The sequence below is a fragment of the Delphinus delphis genome, chromosome 4, assembly GCF_949987515.2.
Source record: "Delphinus delphis chromosome 4, mDelDel1.2, whole genome shotgun sequence".
NCBI classification, from domain to species: domain Eukaryota; kingdom Metazoa; phylum Chordata; class Mammalia; order Artiodactyla; family Delphinidae; genus Delphinus; species Delphinus delphis.
The window spans coordinates 11,138,096-11,150,436 of record NC_082686.1 but is presented as its reverse complement, the minus strand read 5'-3'; positions in this window follow the sequence as shown (position 1 = coordinate 11,150,436).

Below are 12,341 nucleotides of genomic sequence, written 5' to 3'. Positions count from 1 at the left end.
CCCCGAGCCTTACAGCTCCAGCAGCGGACACTACGTGCCCAGTGCCTGGGCCGTGACTGCTCCTGCATACCTCTATCCCACCTCCGCCCCATCTCACCTGAGTACAGCGCTGACCTCTTGGTTTGTGCGGACGCGTGAGGTTCTGGTGTTTAAACACTTCCTTCTGGGTAAGGCAGAGTGATTATCTGAGAACCATACCTAAAAATAGAACTGGTGTTTGAGCAAGTGTGACATTGAAACTGAGAACCCAACACTAGCTTTGGCTAGTTTCTCTGCATTCATAAAAACAACCTATTTTCAACCCACTTCCCTCTAAATGGAATTTGCTCTAATTTTCTCTTGTGTACAGAAGAGTTGGCTGTTGGTTGGAGTTTCCTGGCTGCAGTAATGGGGTCCTATGGTCAATTAAGATGTCTTTCTGCTCAGATCTATTATAGGAACACAGATTAAGTCCTTAATTTACCCTTTTTGAGTGCAGGTTTCTCATCATTACATAAACTTGTTAAAATGCAGAAAAGTAGAAGGGATGTAATTGCCCTCTTTTCGAACACTCAGAGTGTGTTGTCTCCCATTATTTTTTCAGATAGTAGCCTGGACTGCCCAGGCTTGAATCCCAGTCCTTTCATTGACCTTGGCCCAATTATATAACTTCTCTGTGCTTCAGTGTTCTAATCTATGAGTATTAGAATAGCACCTACCTTAGGGCTGTTAGGAAAAATGAACAAGTTGTATATCTATCTGTCTATCTATCCATCTATCTATAGATTTAGAACAATTGTCTGACAGACTGGCACTGAATAATATTCTCTATTTTGTTTTTATATTCTGTAACTTAATCATTCAATAATTTTGAACATAATTCAGATGGTTGCCTTTTTCTTTCTCTCCATTTTAAACAACACTTCATCTCCTGAGCATCTTTAGACACAAATTTTTTTTTCTTCTTCCTTAGGATAACTTCCAAATAGATTTCCAGAGCTGGCACAACTTGGCGAGAGGGTATGAGCACTTTCAAAGTCTTTGATGAATGAGGCCATGCTCTTTTCAAAACTTTAAACCAATTTATGCTTTCACTAGCAGTGCATAAAAACCCTTGTTTTACTTTTCTCTGCAAACTCTTTTGGGAGGCTGTCTTCAAACATGTCTAATGGAAAGTATATGCATTATGCAACACATTTTATTGAGCACCTATTATGTGCAGGCAGCTCTTCTATACCCTGGAGGTACAGCAGGGTACAAGACAAGGTGCTTGCCTTCATAGATCTTGTATTCTATGTGGAACCAAACCACAAACCCCATGTTTCCTAATGTGTGGGTGTTATTAAGTGTCATTCAAATCGAAAGTTCTGGGGCCAAATATACTTGGAAAATTCTAGACTATCTCATTAATAATTAATTATAAGGAAGCGGTAAGGTTGCATAGCAACAGGGAGAGTCCCTCTATTTCCTTTGTATTTACCCCCATCTCACTTCAGCCCTTTGCATTTTGCCAAAATAATAGTTTGTGGTCGTTTGAATTTTAGGGTTTATCAAATGGTTGCACATGTATGGTTTCATTTTTATTTTGAGTCTCAGGATAACTCTAAGATGTAAGTAGTCTGGTACTCCCCTGCTTTATAGGTGCTGAAACTTCTTGGATCCTGTTTGGGCAGGTCATCTAGGAAATGGCAGTTCTGGGTCTCAGGATGCATTTCTGGGCGTCAGATTTTGATGCCAGTGTATGCTGCTTACATCTTGGTGATCTGGACAATTGGAGAAACACAGAAGCAGCCCTGATGCCTGACGCCTCCACAGTCAAGCCTCCCTCCACCTGCTCATGGATTCCTGGGTGTCTGCTGAAATCTCACAGCAAGCAAAGCCCAGCAATGACCAGCCAGGACCTCAGAGACAAACTCTCACGAGGGACCCTGACAGCAGTTTCCCAGATGGGGGACTATCGAAACTTCTTAAATGCAAGAAGAGAGAATTTGAAAGAAAAAAAGAATTTTGTCCCACAGAAGAAGGGAAAAGACTTAGCACTTTACTTTTATAGTGCTTTCCTCCTGTACAAACTTAAATTGTTTAAAAAATAGTTATTTTAACTCTGAGGCTGACAGAGTCAAAGGGACTTGCCCAAGGCCACAGTCCAGGGCTACAGCGGTAGTGAAATCCAGACATCAAATCTCAGCTTTTTTGTTTTAAGCTGATTTTCCATTCAAAACAAATATATTTCTCACCATTTTATTTTCTCTTTAAAGGCACCATAGGCTGTCATGAAAACCAGCAGCGTGGTGTCATGAGACCCTCAATTGCACATGTTTTAAAAAGTGAAGTGATTTTCCCCTTGACCCAGAAAGAACCTTCTAAAACTCAGAAATCTGGATGAAGGTTAATATGCAAAATGTTCACTGCACTCACTTTAAAATGGCAAAAAATTGGAAACAAATGTCTGAGCATAAGAGAATGGTTTTAAAAATGGAACATTGTGCAGCTGATACCGTGAAATTTTCGAAAAGTATTTAGTGACATAGAAAAATATTTAATGACACTGAGGAAAAAATTCCAAACCACATTGTATATTTTTCTATAATGAGCACGTGTCACTACCATAATCAGAAGAAAAAAAGGGAGGGGGGAATACCGTGATCCTGTCCCTTAACTATGTTCCCAGTAAAGAAGAGACCCATCCACTCTCCTTTCTGATAATGCCCAGCTTCTGACCTGCAGGGAAATGCTTCAAGTTGACGAGTTCCATGAGGGACCAGGCTCCAAAGTTGGACCAAAGGACTTCTAAGATTTCTTTCCAAGATTAGCTTCAACTAGACTCCACCAGCCCAGGGAACATTTTCTTGAGCTTTGCAGAATCCATACTAAGGATGTTATCTTCAGGGCAAAGGGTGTTAAGATTTTCCCTACACATTTTGTTACACTGCAAGGACCCGGGAAGTGTTTGCATTATTCATGTATTTGTTTATCTTGGAGGGAATTTCCATCAGTTTTCTCTTTCTTTTAGATCTCTCCCCCTCCAAGTTTATTTTGAGAACTGTACATGGATCCTTTACAGCAGACCAGAGCCACTCGCTGTCCTGGGGACCCAGGCTGGCAGCCCCGATTTAGAACTTCATAGGTAGCTTGTCTTTCCATTTAAACCTTAAGCATGGGAAAGTGACTTTGGTAGCTTTCTACACATGTCTATGGCGTTAAAGGGGGTTTAAGGCCAGTCCTGCCAATCAGCAGAGGCCCCTGGGCTGGAACTGATCTGGCTTTGAACAAGAGAAATTGTTGACAGTGGGGCTCCAGGTGCTGAGACCGTATGATTTTAAACTGTTTATTCTCGGGATTTGATGCATCTACTACAGAAGAAAAGAGAGAATAAAACGCATGAAAATGGCTTGGTGATATTTTTGAGTCTTTGGAGAAAGCTGCGTTAGATGGGTCTGCAGCACAGAGCCGGGACCTGGACGGCGACAGAGGGAGAACCAGGTACTGCGGGAACCGGTTCCCCTCCCCGGCCACGGGCACCTTCCCGCCCCTTCTGCAGCGGTCGTGCCTACCTTGAGGCATCAAGGTCACTGTGCGCGCTCAGCCTGGTCCAGGTTTCCGAAGCATCATCCTGACACTGGGGGGCGCCATCTCCTCACGTTGTCAACTCAGACTCTGGCCTTGGAATCAATTTCTTTCTAGAGCTTTCGCCATTCAAACCCCCGTGTCACAGCTCACACAAGCAAGTATGAATCAGAGTATTGTGAGATTGACTAACAAACTGGTTCCTGAGAGATGCTCTAATCCGGGCTGCTTGTGTTTCGGGGCTCACAGTTTCTTGTTATTGTCACCCAGCCTCAGTGGGGAAGCCGGTCTTAGGACCCCCCAGGGACACTCCCCCCTCCCCCTCCCCTCCCCGCCCCTCCCCTCCCCCTCCCCTCCCCCTCCCCTCCCCCTCCCCTCCCCCGCCCCTCCCCCTTCCCTCCCCCTCTCTTCCCCCTCCCCCCCCCCACCAAGTTCCTTCCAGTCGGCGCGGCCCCGCCTCCTCCTCAGCCCTCACACTTCCTGGGGCTGGTTCGGCGTTTGCTTCCACAGGCTTTAGAGACCATCGCTCGTGGGTTAGAGCGGACCGAAGTCTTTCTTATCAAAGTCCTTTTTCTTTCTGGGTTTGGGGCAGTTCAGGGAAAAGTTATACCATTCAATGGGTGCCCTGTTCCGGGAGGTGGTAATGAGGGAAGGAACGAGCAAATGATAAATGCAGAACATTCTTCTTGTTTGTTGATTTGATAAAAATGTTGACAGTAAACAGTGTATGTTTGGGGGCCTTTCAGATGTAATGAAGCGCTCCGCAGCTCCCATTCTTGCTTCTCTTTGGTGGTCCAGCTGGGGCTTTGGGGGCGTGGGAGGCCCTCGTTCCCTGCGGTTTGGTCATTGTCTGCTGTTCCTGCAGAGGTAGTGCCAGGCTCTGCAGCCCCGAGGCCCGGCCGGGGTTGGAATCCCAGCCCTGCCACTCACCAGCTGTGTGGCTTGGGTGAGTCCCTTAACCGCTGTGCCTCGGTTTCCCCACCTGGAGAATGCAGATAGGAACCATACAGGTCATGTGAGCTAACCAGCGCGCCATGGAGTTGAACTGTTACTCTCCTCAAGACCATCTCTCTAAATAGCATCTCTCCATACAGAGGCAGGAGGAACACAAACCTGGGTCATTCTTCATTATGGAATTTTAATTCTTGTTTTCATCTCCTTCTTGTGCTGTGGCCCAGAACGTAGAGCAGAGCTTCAGAAAGCTGGGAAATTGTTATCATCAAAAGCAGCTCCTTTTTGAAGGAGCTTGCCTGCAGGGGGAAGGGCCATAGCTGGTGAGTCCCAACTGGGTCTCCTCATGTGGGAGGTTACAAAAGACGGACTGGTGGGTTTAGAACAATCGGCTCTCAGGATATACTGGTGATCAAGAAAGCGTTGAACACTGATTACTTAAAAAAAAAAAAGCAGTATGTATATTTGGTGCAAGTAAAAATGTGAGAATAGTGAAGGCTTTGTAGGAGTTTGGTGTGGAAAAGGAAATTATTTGATAAAGAAAAAAATTATACTTTTTTTTTTCTTTGCACAGTTATTTAGCTGTAGTAAAAGGGAAAATAAAAGTCAGGGAATGAAATGTATACAGACAGGAGGGGAAGTGCTCTCAGAACACGGGACAGTGTGTGGTCCAGTCAGATTTCGAAATGCCCAGTAAAGAGATGGGATCATTCTGGATCCCACAGTGGGATGCAGCACCCAACAAAGTGTTGATGAACCCTGGTGGCAGACCAACCACTGTGTTGTTTTTATCAATAAAGAAGCACACAGGGAGGAACGCTTACTTTGAGGTTCCTGGTAAATCGGGCTGGAGCTGTTTGGGGTGGTGCACTTTAGTACAAGGAAGATGGAGAAGAACAACGGCCAGTCCAGTCTCATGGAGCTGAGTGCCTGGGAACAGTGTACATAAGGTGACTTCAGAATAAAGGAGGCTTTTTTCCACCTCCGAGTTTAAAGACAGCCACTGTCTCTGTAGCAAATGAATTAGTGTGACCTTGCAGATGGCCCTTGTGACCTGGAAGTGACAAGGAATAATGAGACTTTTCGTTTTGCTAACTGGGTACTGGGAAAGGAAGCTCAAGATGGAGTCAGTATTGCTAAGAGAGCTCTCTGAAATGGAGCTGGGAGGCCATTGAGAGGGTGACTTGTGCATGTCTCAGCCTGGATGGAATCTGACCTGTGACTTGATCAAATCATCCAGAACATCTACCAGAAACTCATGACAGTCTATCTAATTCTCAGACCCCTACCCTAAAACAGATTATGATTCCTTAAGGACAAATATTTTCTGATTTGCATCAGAGCCAATCATAATTCTCTCCAGGCAACTTTTTAATAACCTTGTGATTTTTGGCTTTATAAGCCCCTGACTTTTTTCCTTCCCAGAACACTCTTTCCAAGTAACCTGAATCTGTGTCTTCTGAATTGCAATTCTTAAGACCCCCAAATAAACTCTTTTTCTTATTTGCAGCATCCTGCGTCATCATCATCATTATTATTGTTACTTCAGTTGACAGTACCTCCTAGGGGGAGACTGGTGACTTATTTCTGTGGGTTTTTGATTCTGTGCTTTGAATTGCAAGGCTGAATAAGAACACTACCTATTTTGAGTTTTTCAGTAACGGGGGAGTTATTGGTCGGGTGGCCTTTGGAGATTAAGGCCAATCTGCAGGAAAACTGAGTAGTTCAGACCATTTATACTGTATGGCTTGAAGTGGGATAGAGGACCACCCCCTAATTCATTAACTCATTCTTTCAGGCATTAATTCATTTACCAAACATTAGCTGCATGTTAGAGATCATGATAGATGCTGTAGAGAATGAAGGCAACCAAGACAGACTTTGCCTTCAAGGAGCTATTGCCAGCTCCCTTTGAATCAGTTTTTCATTTATTATTTTTTAAAAGATTTTGGCTGCACTGCGTGGCTTGTGGGATCTCAGTTCCCTGACCAGGGATTGAACCTGGGCCACAGCAGTGAAAGCACTGAATCCTAACCACTAGGCCACCAAGGAACTCCCAGTTTTTCACTTTTTAAAATGACCTCCCCTTTGTTCTACACATTGGAAAAGAAATTGGTATGGTGTTTGGCTAAAAATCAAACTAACTAAATTGCAACATAATTTTATAAACTCTGGGCTGTCTTTAATCTTTAAATCTTTATATTTTGTAGGAATCCCTTCTACATCTGGGCTCCTAAGGGACAGCAACCTCCTCCTATCATATCTTGGCAACTAATTGAAGCAACGAAAGGGGAAGAAATGATAAAAAAAAAATCATTCCAGCTGGCAAAGCATCACTGTATAGTTCTCAAAGTGGCTGTTTATCAGTAATAAAGTTGATACCCTCTTGGTGGCACTGGATCAAATTGGTCCACTTTTTTTAAAAAAATTTATTTATTTATTTAATAAATTTATTGCTGAGTGTGGGCTTTCTCTAGTTGCGGTGAGTGGGGGCTATTCTTCATTGTGGTGCGCAGGCTTCTCGTTGTCGTGGCTTCTCTTGCTGCAGAGCACAGGCTCTAGGCGTGCAGGCTTCAGTAGTTGTGGCACGTGGGCTCAGTAGTTGTGGCTTGTGGGCTCTAGAGCTCAGGCTCAGTAGTTGTGGCACACGGGCTTAGTTGCTCCACGGCGTGTGGGATCTTCCCGGACCAGGGCTCGAACCCGTGTCCCTTGCATTCGCAGGCGGATTGTTAACCACTGCGCCACCAGGGAAGCCCCAAATTGATCCACTTTTGACGATGACAAGAGGACCAATGTTCTTTCTTCTTGTGATCTGTGACAGTGCTGTGCACCCTGGAATCAGCAGAGTTTTTGTAATCCAGATTTGTTGACATTCTTGAGGCATGGAAACTTTCCTCATTTGTATTCCAACTCCGGAGGTTTCCTGAGAGAACATCCTAGAAGTAGCTTTTCATTGTGGCTTTTCAGCCATCAGTCCTGGCTACTGATTGGAATCAGTTGTGGAACTTAAAAAACTACAGATAGCCACCGAAGACATGTGAATTAGAATCTGCATGTACATTTTATTTTAAATTAATTATTGACCTTGAATGTTCAGTGATTGGACAGGGATTAAATAACATGTAGTATGTCTAGATAGAATACCTTGCTGCCATTTAAAATTATAGTGAGGAATATTTGCTGAGCTGAGAACCTATTCATAATGCATTGCTAAGTTAAAAAAAAAGGAGGCTGAAAAGAGCATTTGGTGTATAATCTGATGATATTTTATTAAATAATCATGTATTTGTATGCATCGTACAAAAAGCCAGAAGGAACCGCACAAATACGCCTAAGGTGGTAACCACCGTTAGTCTTTTCCTCGGTGCTTTTCTGTCTTTTCTAAGTTTTAAGCATCAAGCGTATATTGTTTTTGTACTGGGGAAAAATTCCTTCAATAAATGTTAGTGGTTTCCCCATCAGGGACAATGTGGTGAGAAGGAGCAAAGGAAACTAGATACACATGACTGTCTCATTCATTCATTCATTCGTGATTTCTGTTTAGCCTTTAAAAATTTTCTGTTAATATTATTTAATGTTATTTTCTATTTATTAAGGAAAAAATGTCTTAAGCACCTGCTGTGTGCTACACATTGGCAGTTTTAGGCACTTGGGCTGCAGAGGCTCAGTTTCCTCAAATCCAGCAGAAGAGGCTGTGAGGACCTCGTTGACAGGCACGTTCCCTCCCTGGAGGTGCCAGTGAAGTACATCTGGAGGGGGGCGGGGCTGGGAATTGCCCATGTTAAACAAACACCCTGTGTGGTTCTGACAGACTCTCTGGTACCACCCTCTGGGAACCTGTGAGGAGTGGGCCCTTGACCTTAAATAGCTTAAAGTCTAAAGATGATGAAAATGGAGAATGTGAAAACCTGATCTGTTGGTTTCATCATGGAATGTCTACTAAGTTCCCCCAGGATGTCCTTGGACACATGCTCCTTAGCTGTCTTATTTTAGAATGTGACATATCTAAGTGGGATGACAATCAAAATATACCCAGCCAGATTGCCAGCCTCCGTGAGGGTCATTAGATGAGGCAAACACCTTCCTTCCTTAAGGACAGTCAGAGAGCAACAGCACGAGGAGTCATAGCAATTCTGACAGCAGCCACTGCTTAGGAAGTGGTTAGTGCCTGCCAGCCACTTGTCTAAGCATTTTTAAATTTTTTAATTTTTGGCTGTCTTGGGTCTTCGTTGCTGCACGCGGGCTTTCTCTAGTTGCGGCGAGCGGGGGCTACTCTTCGTTGCGGTGTGTGGGCTTCCCATTGTGGTGGCTTCTCTTGTTGCGGGCTCTAGGTGTACGGGTTTCAGTAGTTGCGGCACGCAGGCTCAGTAGTTGTGGTGCACGGGCTCAGTTGCTCCGTGGCATGTGGGATCTTCCCCGACCAGGGCTCGAACCCGTGTCCCCTGCATTGGCAGGTGGATTCTTAACCACTGTGCCACCAGGGAAGCGCTAAGCATTTTATTGAATTCTCTCAAAAACCCAGAGGTTACCTACCCCATTTTACAGATGAGGAAACTGAGGTTTTAGAGAGATTAATTACCCTGCCTGAGATTACGTGGCCAGTCAGTTGGCTTGTCTCCAAGAAAGCCTGGGCTCAACTACTATGTTATCCAGCCTCAAACTCGACCCATGGCCACTGTGCAACCTCTCGTTGTGAGGCTGCCTCCAGGGCTCAAGAATATTGAGACTCAGGCAGCTTGCTGCTCGGCGACCCCGGTTGAACGTTTTCTGGTGTGAAATTATTAACTTCAACCTTCGAAAACTGTGCCCTTCATGGTCCCAGCCAGTACAAAGTTAAAAACACTTGATAAAATGCATAAAACACAGCCAGCAGCATATTTCCAAATCACGTTGTAAGCCAGGCAGCGTTCTCCTGAAACATTCTCGGGGCAAAGCAGTTAAGAGAACTTCCACAGAAGTCTGTGGAGTGGGGTGTCCATTGAACCAGGGAAAGCTGGGGATTTGGGGAGGTCAGCCCCCTGCAGTGGGAACAGCTAAGGGAGGGCTTTGGGAAATTTGGGCAGTGAAAAGGATGCAGGGAAATATACTACAGTTTTTGCCTAGGAGTGAAACTCACATTTGAAAGAAAACCTATCTTCTACTCTACTCCCAGGCATGGTTTTTTTTCCCACTCTTATTTGTAATAAAATGATGGGGTATTATTATTATCTCAATTTTTAATTTTACTGAGATATGGTTTACATACCATAAAATTCATGTACCCTTTTAAAATGTACATATCAGTGGTTGTTAGTATATTCACAAGGTTGTGCAACTATCACTACTATCTGATCCGAGAACATTTTCACCTCGGCAAAAAAGAAACTCCATACCCGTTACAATCCCCCCCCCATTCTTTGCCCCCAACAGCCTCTGGCAAATTATGATGATTTTTAATGGTTATATCTTTTCAACTAGATTACAAGAGACCATGGAACTCATTACTCTTCCTGGCACAAAGTAGGTGCTCAGTAAATGTTTTTTTCTTGGTGATAAAGTTCTCAGCCTTAAGACTCTCCTTTCTTTCTTGGTCTGTGTGGTAATTTAAAAATTATAGTAAATGCCTGGAAGAAGAAAACATGCAGCTGAGTTTTCCCCCCTCCCCTTCCCATTTAGGAAGGCCTGAACGCAGAGGTCTCATGTCAACCAGATAAATGTTTTATTGGACTTTAAAAAATTCAGCTTGATTTAGGAAAAGACAAAGACATCTTGGGTCTTATAATGTAAAACGAACATTGACAGTTCAGTGATAGTTCATGTTTTTCTGGCTCATAAAAATACAGTGAGGAAATGAACAGCTTGGACTGTGGGAAAAAGAGAAGTTATGCTGAAGCTCTGATAGGAATGGGTCTGAACTGGTTGTTTATGGAGTGAAAAGCAGGTCACACACAAAGGCTGAGACGCAGCTTCCGTCATGCCTGGGAATCTACAAACTCAATGCCATCTCATTGGCAGAACATGAAAGCTAAAGATTATCCCCTAATCCTGTGGCATTTGCTGCTCAAAAATTTTCACTTGAAGTCACACACTCTTTGGAGGTACAAATATTTTGTGTACCCCTGCAGTATCTATGGAAAAACTTGTCAGAATGTTGTCTATAATGGTTACCGCAGATGAAGTGGGTTTTGTCACCATCCGGAATTGACCATGCTCTCTCCACCCAAAATTTCCACTTCTTTTTAAATTCAAATAGTGGAAGCTTCTGTGACAGCTTTACCTCTGATAGCAAAGAGAATAAGATTCAGTGCACTGCTGAAAAGTGGAAACAACCCAAATGTCCATCAATGGATGAAAAGATAAAAAAAAGTAGTCATATCTCTACAACGAAATAGTATTCAGCCATAAAAAAGGAATGAAATCCTGACACGTGCTACCACATGGACAGACCTTGAAAACAGCATGCTGAGTAAAAAAAGCCAGACACGAAGGGTCACAGGTTGTATGATTCCATTAATGTGAAATGTCCACAAAGAGGCAAATCTATAGAGACAGAAAGCAGATTGCTGGTTGCCAGCGGCTGGGGAAGCGGAACTGGGGAGTGCCCGCTGACGCCTACGGGATTTCTGTTTTGCAGGTGATGAAAATATTCTGGAAATTAGATAGTGGTGATAGTTGCACAACTTTGTGAATATACTAAAACCCACTAAATTGTGTGCTTTAAAACGGTGAATTTCACGGTATCTAAATTACACCTCAGTTAAAAAAAAGTAAAAAGAAAAAATTTGCTCCCAAGCCTCCCAAGGGTTAAAAATAAGAAGAGTAAGGGGGACAATCTGATGTGATCTTGCTGGTGCCTGTGTGAAGATGATTTAGCCGCTCTCCTTGCGAGGCATTTGCTGGAAAAAACCACATGCTTGCCACGGCAACACCCTCTTTCAGGCCTTTATCATTCTTGCCTAAAGATAAAGGAACTAAAGAATTTTGACAGCTGAAAAGGACCTTGGAGAGTCTGGTCTGACTCTCTCACTTGGCAGGTGAGAAAGCTACTTGCAGGCAGTAGAAGTGACATGTTCAAGGTCATCTTGTTAGTGGTTGAGCTGGACCTGAAACCCAGTGTTCTTTTCACTTGACCTCTTTTGCATTTGTTTTTTTCCCTCTTCTCTGTCTCTCCCTGTGCAAATATAGTTGTGCATTGCACAGACCTTAGTCTTCCTGAAACACAGATCATATGCCACCTCCCCCTAAAAAACCTTCATGGCTCCCCACTGTCCCCCATCTCCTCTCTGCCACTTGGCTCCTGAAATAAACTGTCCTTGTGGGCCCAGCGCACAGTGTACTTTCCAATATCACTTTCTTGTTCATGTTCTGTTACTAAACTTTGTATATATTCAAAGTCCTCAGCTAAATCCTGAGTTTCTTGAAGACTGGGATTGTGTTTTACTTGTCTTACGCATCTTTGACCTTGGGACACAGGGCACAGTGCAGTTCTTTGAACTTGGTAGGGTTCAGGAAATACTTTTAGAAGAGTTGATTCCATTCAGGACTACAGCTGTCTTTGCCCAGATACGTGCAAGGAATATCCCAGGAGTTCTGTCAGTAGGTGGCTATTTTGTGCTTCATCACTTCTGTTGGAAGACCAACACTGAGTTTAATCTTTGGCTGTAATCTGGACAAAAAGATTCTAGAACCCTCTCATGAGAATAGATTTAGTCTCAAAAAGGCAAAACTCAGTGACTTAAAAAAAAATAACCCAACATTATTTTGAAATAAACTTTTTATTCATTACAGAAGTAATTTGTGCTCATTGTAGAAGATTTGGAAAATTCTGAGAAAGTTCCAGGAATATAAAGGAGAAAATAAAAAGT